Source organism: Equus asinus, chromosome 17 (assembly GCF_041296235.1).
Source record: "Equus asinus isolate D_3611 breed Donkey chromosome 17, EquAss-T2T_v2, whole genome shotgun sequence".
Classification (NCBI taxonomy): domain Eukaryota; kingdom Metazoa; phylum Chordata; class Mammalia; order Perissodactyla; family Equidae; genus Equus; species Equus asinus.
The window spans coordinates 21,428,953-21,439,446 of record NC_091806.1 but is presented as its reverse complement, the minus strand read 5'-3'; positions in this window follow the sequence as shown (position 1 = coordinate 21,439,446).

The window sequence follows — 10,494 nt, the reverse complement described above, 5'->3', positions numbered from 1 at the left end:
CACTCTTCTTCCTGAAAATATGCACCAGAAAATGGTAGTAAATCTCTTAGGTACAACAAATATATCATTTTCTTGAGTTTACCTGGTGAAAAATTGCTAGCAATTGCTTAGGAGGTTTGAGATTTGCATCAATATCTCCCACAGGAGCACATTTGATATTTTAGTATTGGGATCATCACACAAAGAACAACAATACATTTATGAAAAGGCACTAAAAATTGTCACCAAATCACTTTACCAAAATTAAAACGATGTTAATTTAAATGAAATTCACCTGAAGAATATTTTAACTTTATTAAAAGCAGGCAGAAACTCTGTAATAACAAACAAGTAAACAAAAATAACTGCAAATCTATGTTTCCATTTACTCCAGGCGATGTTTCAGAAGAAAGGTGAACGTACCTGAGATATTAGAATGTATGATCTGGTGCATGCCTTGTGTAGTTTACTTTTTTCTGGTTTGCACAAATTTTCATTTACATATTTGAGACAATTAAATTAACTGCAGTAAGACTCAAGTTGTACACTAATATATAAGATTATTGTACATTTTTTCAGAACATTAATCAACTGTAGGCATTTAAAGAACACATAGCAATCTATGCCTGTGCAGCAACGATTCACACACATGATAAAACATTACACAATAAATGGGCAATACAGAGAGTATCCTCCTAAGCTGCCAGGTTGCACAATGTCAATGGACATCAATTTCTTTATTTTCTATTTGATTCCTGGGATGATGAATTACTTTCGCTTCACACCAACTTAATAAGGTTCAAGCGCCCAGTTGATATAAACAAAAAGGATTACTTACCAATGTAGCAACTGTTTGTATTTGCTCCCTCGCTGTTGAGATCCTGTTTTAATTTAGATGTGGGACTTGAATAGTCTCTCAGAAATATAGGAGTATATGGGTCATTAATTTCGTGAATTTTAAAATGTCACTTTAATATGAACTCACCATAACATTCCATTAGAATATTTGAGAGAATTATCTTTTCAGACAAATTTGTTTCATTGCACTGTATTCAGGAATCTATTGTGAGAAATTTCTATGGATTCGATCAAACTGTCTATGCAACTGGACCACTGGTTTTCAATTTCTGTAAAATATTATGAGATTATTAGAGAAATGTTAGGAGATATGTGATAATATATGAAATATATGATAATATGTGGTAATAGTTAGATAATACAAAATCTAACTATACTAAAAATGCCAAATTGCCTTTATTTAAAGTTAAATCCTTTTGCTTTCAAAGGCCATTTCTCAGAATTTATTTCAAAGAAGACTCTTGCTATGGTAAATTATGTACGTAAAATTTTACTTACATCAGGGTTTATATGACAAAGAATTGCATATAAGCCAAGCGGCCACTAGCAGGGTGTAGATTGAATCAATTAATATACATTAATAGAAAGGGATATTTCCTCTATTCACAATACTCTTATATATAAACTATGTATACTCTGATATCTTTTTTGTTTAAAAACTAAACAATTATCCCTAGGCAGCAAGATTATCAGCAATTGCTCCTGTCTTTACAAAAATTATTATTTGTAAATATGTTTAAAGGGAGAGTGTTTGTGTATGTTTACCTGAGAAAGTATGTGAGCGTGAGTGGGCATGTATTTCTTGTATAAAATATGGAAATGAAACCAAATGCGTATATAAGAGCTGGTGAACTGGAAATAAGGATGCCCTTGGACTGGATTCATTTACCATGGGTAAATAGGTACAATATTGGGCAGAAAAATAGTAATGAAATGGATTTTTTTTAAAGTCTGTATTTTTCACAATCGCCTTGACTGTAAAAAATATCAGATGATAAATCACACTATTACATCTGTCACTTATTCCTCAGAGAACAACTGTTCAACATCCAGAGATCAGACACAGAGATGGATATATAATCCAGGTCAACGGGAGACAACACTGAACCCTTCTTCAGATAGAACTGCATGCAACAAAGAAGTCAGTAGTTGTGGGCCAGGTACCAATATTTTTTGTGGTTTCTCTGATTTACATTTTAGATTTATTCAGTCCTTTTATCTTTTTTTGACTGAAAGTCTGTTATAAAAACAAAGGAAGATATGAAATATAACACAAAATTTATTTCAATTACTTCTATTGATTTCTTTATTTTTAAAATATATATAAATAGATTGCAGGGCTTACGATAAATTGCAATCATGGGTTTTGAAGGTGATTGGAAATTTTTTTTGTTTTAAATTTCTTATCTGCATTTTTATTACTTTAAAAATATTTTTATTTTTAAGGAAAATATTTGTTTAAAGATGTACCTATAGGGACAGATGTGTTAGTGAGTTCAGACCAAGTTTTTGGAAACCTGCGCATTGATCACTAGATCAATATTCAGATGTTCTTTTTCTGTCCTTCATCTGCCTTCAAATCCACCTTCCTTATATTCTCACAGAACAGAGGAGGTCATGGATGACATTATATATAACATAATTGGTTTGGGTAAAATATAACAGTAGGACATAGAATTCAATTATCTTCCCAAGGACAACCAACTCGTTTAAACCAAAGGAGACAGATTTCAGAGATAGTCAAGAGAACTAGAAATCAAAGAAAAAAATAAAACATTGTTACAATTTTTAGGGTTGGGATGGGGCACAGTTCAGACTCTTTCTGATATCATGGGACTGTGGACATAGAAGCACTTTTATCATGTCTCTTACCTGTGTGACCTGTTGGCGAATAGATCATGTGGACTCTGATTAGGTGGGGAGGACTCACACAGTAACTATATCCCTTTTCTTGCCTCTCTGTCATCTGTGCTATCAGAATCTCTACAGTTAGGTCCAAAACATTCTTCATAATTGTCCCTGAGCCAAGCAACTGTCAGAGGGAGCCTGGTTAACCCTGGCATATTCCTGCTGTGCACTCTGGTGCAACACTCATGGAGACCCTTCCACCCTCTTCTTTAGCAGCCACCACCTTCCATTCTCCAGTGGGTCCTGGATCACATATTATCTCTATCCCCTGTTAATGAGGGAATAGGACCTCATTAGGCTGGATAGGACCTGAGGGGTTAATGGGGAAGAGGGGATGTGTTATATAGAGGAAATTGCCATAGCTCTGCTGTTCATAATTTTGAATAATGAGGGAAAAATAAAGAAATATCTCATTACCTGCATCTGTCACTTAACTATACTTCTCTATTACAGGATATAACATTTCTAGAACTTTGAAAACAAAAACTGTCATGTCATCAGATGTGGATTATCTAGACCAACTAATTGTAAGAACTATTGCCATGACTCTGAAGACTTCAAATTCTTAATCCGTTAGAAGTAGCAAAAATTATCGTAAATACTACATAGGTTGGTTTAGAAATAACATGTTTAATTTGGATGAAAGTACCCTACAAACTCTTTACAGTGCTATACAAATGTAAGCAGTATTATTATTATTTTATCAATTTATATGTAATTCTATATTTCCAGGAGATCAGTTTACCTAAAATAGACTTAGCATTGTCTATCTCTTTTTCTAATTACTGAAAAATACAAAGGAATGGCACTTTAACTGTTGAGATAGTAAGATGATGTTACCCTCCACTTCCACTTCTTTCTTAACTAGCAATTTCCAGACCTGAGTGTTGGCTGTTGAGAATTTCACTGTGCTTCCTGACTTCATATTCCTAGGACTTTCTGACAGACAGGATGTGTAGCAGGGGCTCTTTGTGCTCTTTCTGCTTGTCTATGGCATAACTGTGTTTGCCAATCTAGGGATGATCCTGCTGATCAAGACAGACTCCAGACTCCACACACCCATGTATTACTACCTGAGCAATCTGTCATTCTGTGATGTTGGTTACTCCTTTACTGTCACTCCCAAGATGCTGGCTGATTTCTTATCTGAGAAAAGATGATTGCATATAATTTCTGTGCCATTCAGATGTATTTTGGGGGAGGCCTTTGTAACTGTGGACTGTGTCTCATGTTGGCCCTTGTGGCATGTGACCATTGTGTAGCCATTTGCTGTCCACTTCTTTATACTATTGCCACGTCCAAGAGAGTCTGTACCCAGCTAGTGGCCTTTGTGTATACTGAAGGTTTGGTAGATTCAGGAATCCACACCTGTTGCACATTTCAATTATTATTCTGTTAATTCTAATATCATCAATCAATTTTTCTGTAACATCCCACCCTTACCAGACCTTTCTACCTCAGACATAATCATCAATGAGATTGTGTTATTTGCTTTTGGTAGCTGTGTTCTGGGATACAGCATCATCACCACTGTCCCCCTGTCCTACAGCTACCTCGTAACTACCATCCATAGAATGAACTCAGCTGAGGGAAGCTTTCTGTATGTGCACCTCCCACGTAAGCACTGTGGCTATGTTTCATGTTACACTCCTGTTCAAGTATTTCTGACTCAGCTCGAGTTACTCCAAGGACACAGACAAAATGACCTCTGTTTTCTATGCACTTGTCATCCATATATTAAACCTACTCATCTACAACCTAAGGAATAATGATGTGAAAAGTGCCCCGAAAAAATCAATTGGCACTAAATTATCTTCTGGGTGAAATTATGTTTTCACCAAAGAATATTTATTTAAAGATTCTCAGAGCTAAAGTTCAGGTAATTTGACTTAGTTTCCTATAGTCTCACCAATACACCTTCCAGATATTTTTTATTACTTATCATCGTGCCTAAATTGAGTGTAGAGAGGCTTCATTATTGATCTTATTCTTGCCTCCAAGCTAAGGAAGAGCAGTAACAGAATTATTTTCCTATTTTGCACAGAGAGTATTTTAAACCTCCCTTCTCTGTTTATAGTTATGTCCCAGTGATATATCATGGATAGAGCAAACCCTCCCCCCATGTCAATTCAACTTTCTCTTCTAAGTTTCCAAGGTTCCAATATTTTTTTTAAACCAATGGTTTAATAAACTTGCTTAGTCTAATTAAGTGTTAGTGGGTTACATTAGGTTTATTTGTATCTTTCCTTTGTACAAGTATCACCCTATAAACGTTCCACTGTAGCACTTAGAAGTTTATAAGAAGTAAATTAATAACAAAGAATAAATTTAAAAACCCTGCCCTCCCTCAGAGTTCCATAAATGTAAGTCCCTTGTCTGTCTTGTTGTCCAATATTTCTTCTTTGCAATTTACAACACTCAAATACAGGATACCATTCAAAATAAATTTATTCAGCTATTTAATAAATGAATATGTCATGGCCCCTGCAAAATTCAATCATCATCATCCTCTTCCATTGTTAGTCTTTCCACATCACATGCTTCTCACACATCCACCAATGACTGATGGCAAATATCGTTGTCCAGATACAATGTTATCAGTGACTATGTGTAGTGGGTTAATAGTATAGCCAAGTTTTATATCTTGACTCCTTTTTTTCATCCTTACCATTGAATCTTTAAATGTAAGTATGACATAGAAAACATAGGATTGGATATATGTTTAACACAGAGAGCAGACAAATACATTAGGGAGATAGGCTGTGTAACTACCATTGTTAGAAATAGAACAGCCATAATGTTCAATAGCCCAATAAGTCAGTGGTCCAGTGTTAAAGCCAGAGGTGGCAATTTTTAACCTCCCTGGACATCTCTCTTTCCAGAAACACACTATGAACCAGGTAATAATGCAACTCTATGTCACTTTACTATTTAACATGTCACTCTTTTGTTTTCTATACCCGTGTTACCCCTATGTAAAATACGGACTTCACCAAGATTAACTCTAAAGTCCTTTCTATTTGATACAATCTGTCTCAATGAAATATGAATCTACTGCTGTATAAACCCATCCCCAGTATTGGAAAGGTTTTGAAAAATAAAAAATGATGAGTCACTTCCGTTAATACAAAACACCTGTATTGCATGTCTAAGCTGTTTTAACCTGGAATAGTGGTGACAATAAAGCCAGCTGGATAGTAAGAATTTCAGAAGACCAAATACTTAAATATGACCCTTTTTAGTGACCTGTTATTCAAATTCATAAATTCATAGACACTTAATAGAATTGGATATCCAACTTTATTGGTATAGAAGGAAATAAAAATAAATTCCTAAATGTCGTATTATGACTCAACTACAGATTGGTTAAAATGAGAACAATCAAAACATTACATATTGGTGTGGATGTGGAATGACAGTTGCTCTCACACATTTAGAATGGAAATGAGAATTGGCATTGTACTTTGTAAAACTTTATGAAAGTGTCTACTAAATGTACATATATAAATGTCCTTGACCTCAAAATTCTGTTCCTAGGTTTATACCCAGGGGAAATGAGTTAACCTGTCTACCCAAAGACATGTACAGTTATATTCACCATTGTCTTATTTACAATAGCATAAAACTGAAAGCAATTCAAAGTTTTATCAACAGAGTAGATGAAGAATTGACAAAGTGTTAAGTAGTGAATATTTTAGAGTGTGCAGGCCATAAACTCTTTGTCATAATCACTCAGGATTTTTCTTGTATGATGGACACAAAAAAACCCATCAACCATATATAAATAAAACAGTGTGTCCCAAGTCCAATAAAACTTTATGCACCATTGTTTCTTGATCCCCGTTCTAAATTAGATAAACAACTTTTTGGTAAGTTTGTACACTGGAAAACTACACAGCAATGAGGATGAATGAACTATCTCCACTGGCAACGGCATGGAAAAATCTCACAAACATAGTGTTGAGTAAAATAAGCAAGACAAAAATACATAAAACTGTATGATTGTGGTACTATATACCTCAAAAACATGAAAACTAACTTAGCATATTGTACAACAATGTCTGATGGGTGTGGGATGATTTCTAAGATGCTAGTAATGTGTTTTTTTTTTTTGCCTGGTTGGGTGAGGAGATCTTTTAATATCTGAAAATTGAGTTGCAGTATACTTTTATTCCGTGAAAGTTTTCCATATGCATATTATACTACAGATTTCCCAAAAACAAAGTATGTTGACTATCAGATTGTAAACAATGACAAGATTTATTTTTTAAATTTTTTTAATTTAACAGTTCCTTGTACACAATATGTTCATAATATATTTGTAAAATTAATATACTGCCTAATTTCATTGAATAGCTCAGTATATAATTAATCTTCACCATACTCAAAGTGCTGCCTTGCTTGCAGAACGACAATGTCTTTATCCACCCACAGGCATTTCTAATCTTTCCTCTAGTGGCAGGGACACAGTGTGTTTTGGGGCGAATATCATGAAATAAAATCTGTGTCATAATACTTAATGTTTCGGGGACAGACAACTATTTTCTGAAGAATGTGATCTTCTAGGTAGTCATATGCCTACACAGTATTATTTTAGTGTAGTCCAGAAACCCTTAGATATAAATTTTTCCCACTTGCTCGTATCTGATGTATAAAATTTCTCTAAAGACAGTTTATTTTCAATTATTTAAGAACTCTATCCTTAGTGAAACAGATCCATTTGAGAGTTAAATTAAGTTATGCAGTTTATAATAACAATGGAGCACCACAGACTCAGGTTTACATCATTGGGAGGAAGTAGATTGAGGGGAATTTAGTCTACAGGGTCTGGAAAAGCAGCCCTGTATAACAAGCTACAGTTACATCCTGTTTGAACAAAATGTAATCTGAGGGATTTTCACATCCCTGAAGACAGGAAAGCAACTGAGGGGAAAACTAATTTGAAAAGACCAAGAAAAATTCTACACCCTCAAAATATGTACCAGAAAACTAAACAGTGATAGCAAACACCTTGGATGACACAAATGCACCAGTCTCTTAAGTTTAAATAGTATAAAATTATTAGCAATTAGTTATATGGTTTGAGCTCTTAATCAACAATATCTTCCACAGGAGTACATTTGGTATCTTAGTTTTTGGAACATCACATAAAGCATGACAATCTATTCTTTGAAGAGGACTTTCTTGATTCACATGTGGTATATATCACTCAGAATGTGGCCAATACAGAGGCCCCGAGGGGTGCCATGTTGCACAATTTCAAGGGCCAACAACTTTTTTTATTTTCTATTTACTCCCAGGAATGGGACAATGCAGCCACTTCCATATCATTTTCTTTTCATACAAATGTTAATAATGTTCAAGTGTTCAATTATAATAAATAAAATCCAGTATTAGTCATTTTCCATTCAAGTAGACTTTCCTCCAGCTCAAAACAGATATGTAATACCTTTTACAATAAACATGTGAACTCAGAATAGGAGTTTTATGGTGATACTGTATTCTATGAATGTTTACAAACTTTAAAAGCAATCACTAGGTGTTAAATTATCTTCACAAATGATGTTGGACTTGAACTCAGGCAGCTCCTCTCTGATTTAAGTAAGAAATTTTAATATACCTTATTACTGATTCTTTCTACTACATTTTAGCAAAGAATTTTTCTTTTTACTTTGCACATTCAAACACACGCACATACCTGGAGCACTGTATACATAGCGTTCTATAAGAGTGTGAGTTATGTGTTTGTGCACGTGTGTGTGTGTGTATGCTATAAGATTGGCTATAAACATTATCCCTGCCAATTATTAAGCAAAATTGAAGGAATACTGTAACAGTTACATACAAAAACAGCATACCAAAGCCATTACAACCCAATCTGCTCCCACCTCAATTCAAGATGTGTGTCCATGCATATAGAAACATATACTCACACAAATGTACGTACATGTATACACATACATGCATTTTAGTTCTGGTGAGTAAACAATGTGGCTTGCTAACATTAATTTTTCTTCTCATGCCAAGTGACAAAATTGCCATGCTATATACAAATCAATATTCTGGGGGCAATCCTCTATCTTCAATGCTTGCCCAAGCTATTAGTTTATTATTGAATATAACATTTCTCTGAACTGCTTTGTGGTATCACTCATTTACTGTAGAGAGTTAATTAAATAATTGCTAAGGGAATTTAAATGGACCGTAAATTCTTACTTATAAAAGTTATTCTTTTACTTCACTAAGTAGAGAGGAAACTATAAGATGATTAGTGATAACACTATTACTTGTGAATCATCATAATTCTAAAAGTGAAGATACACTGCAGATGTAAGATCAGTGTATTTTTTCCCATTTTCCATTTCCAAACGTTGTTAATGGAATCCAGGTATTCCTGAAAACAACACCTATGCTCACTATTAATGAAATTTAGAGTTGATTTTACATACTTATCTCTGAATGTGTTAGCCTTTCATGCTGTGCTTTTGGGGTTCCTTCATAGCCTTTTAGTACTGGAAATTTTATTGTGAACTATCTAGACCAATTATTTCTCCTAAGGAAACTTAGAAATAGAAAATTTGGATAGTATTCTGATGAATCAAAGACAAAGGAAGAGTTTAAGAATTGAGTCTAGAAACAAACATCCTTATTTATAGAATATATATCTGTGTATACATGAAAAAGTACATAATAGTGAAAATAAATACTTCCTGAAACAAAGTTTCTCTCTAGTTATATTCTCTATATACTATTCTGGTTACCTTTTACTATATAAACATTGCATGGCTTAAAACAATGATCATTGGTCAATTATTCTGTTCTTCCTTATGTTGGCTGAGGTCACAATGAAGTATTCAGTTGAAAGTTGGGATAGGCTATAGGGTCTCTCATAACTGGCACCAGGATGAGAATGCCTAGAAAGATCTACTCAGCTGGCCCCCTTCCCTCTCCATATAGTCTCAGAGTCTATCATATGGTTTACTCAGAAGGATAGTTGGACTTCCTACGTGGCAGCTCTCAGTAGTGACATACAATAGCTCTGCATATTTCTGTTAGTCAAAGCAGTTAAAGAACAGCAAAAATTCAACAGGAGGATATATAAGAACATTGTCTTTAAGGAAAAGGTGTAAGATGTGTGCAGTCATCTTTAATCTGCCAAACCATCATAGGCCACTGCAGAACTTTGAGATTTCTCATTCCAGATTCTTTTATTAATATTTTTAACACTTTAACTAAATGCATGAGAATGTGTGTAACCTTTTTATTCTTTGTTTTGTACATACTTACAAAGCCACTGAATAAAGTGGTACTGGAACGGCGGCTATATAGAAGGAAAAGTGACAGGCATTTCAATCATTGTCTTTGTGAAATCAGACTTAACTCTGGGACCTTGGGAAGTAACCCAGTCACACCAGATTCCAAGATGGATAATCAAGGTTTAAGAAGTATGGAGAATTCCACTGTTATCTCTTGGGAAGTATATGGGGAGGACAGGAAATTCAAACTTACAACTATTCTCAATTTCTTAAACAATTAGTATGTATAGTAGCAAACTAAATTTGTTTTTTTTTTAAAGATTGGCGCCTGAGCTAACAACTGTTGCCACTTTTTCCCTTTTTTTCCCTGCTTTTTTCTGCCCAAACGCCCCCAGTACACAGTTGTATATTTTAGTTGTGGCTCCTTCTAGCTGTGGCATGTGGGAGCCACCTCAACATGGCCTAAAGAGCAGCTCCATGTCAGCGCCCAGGA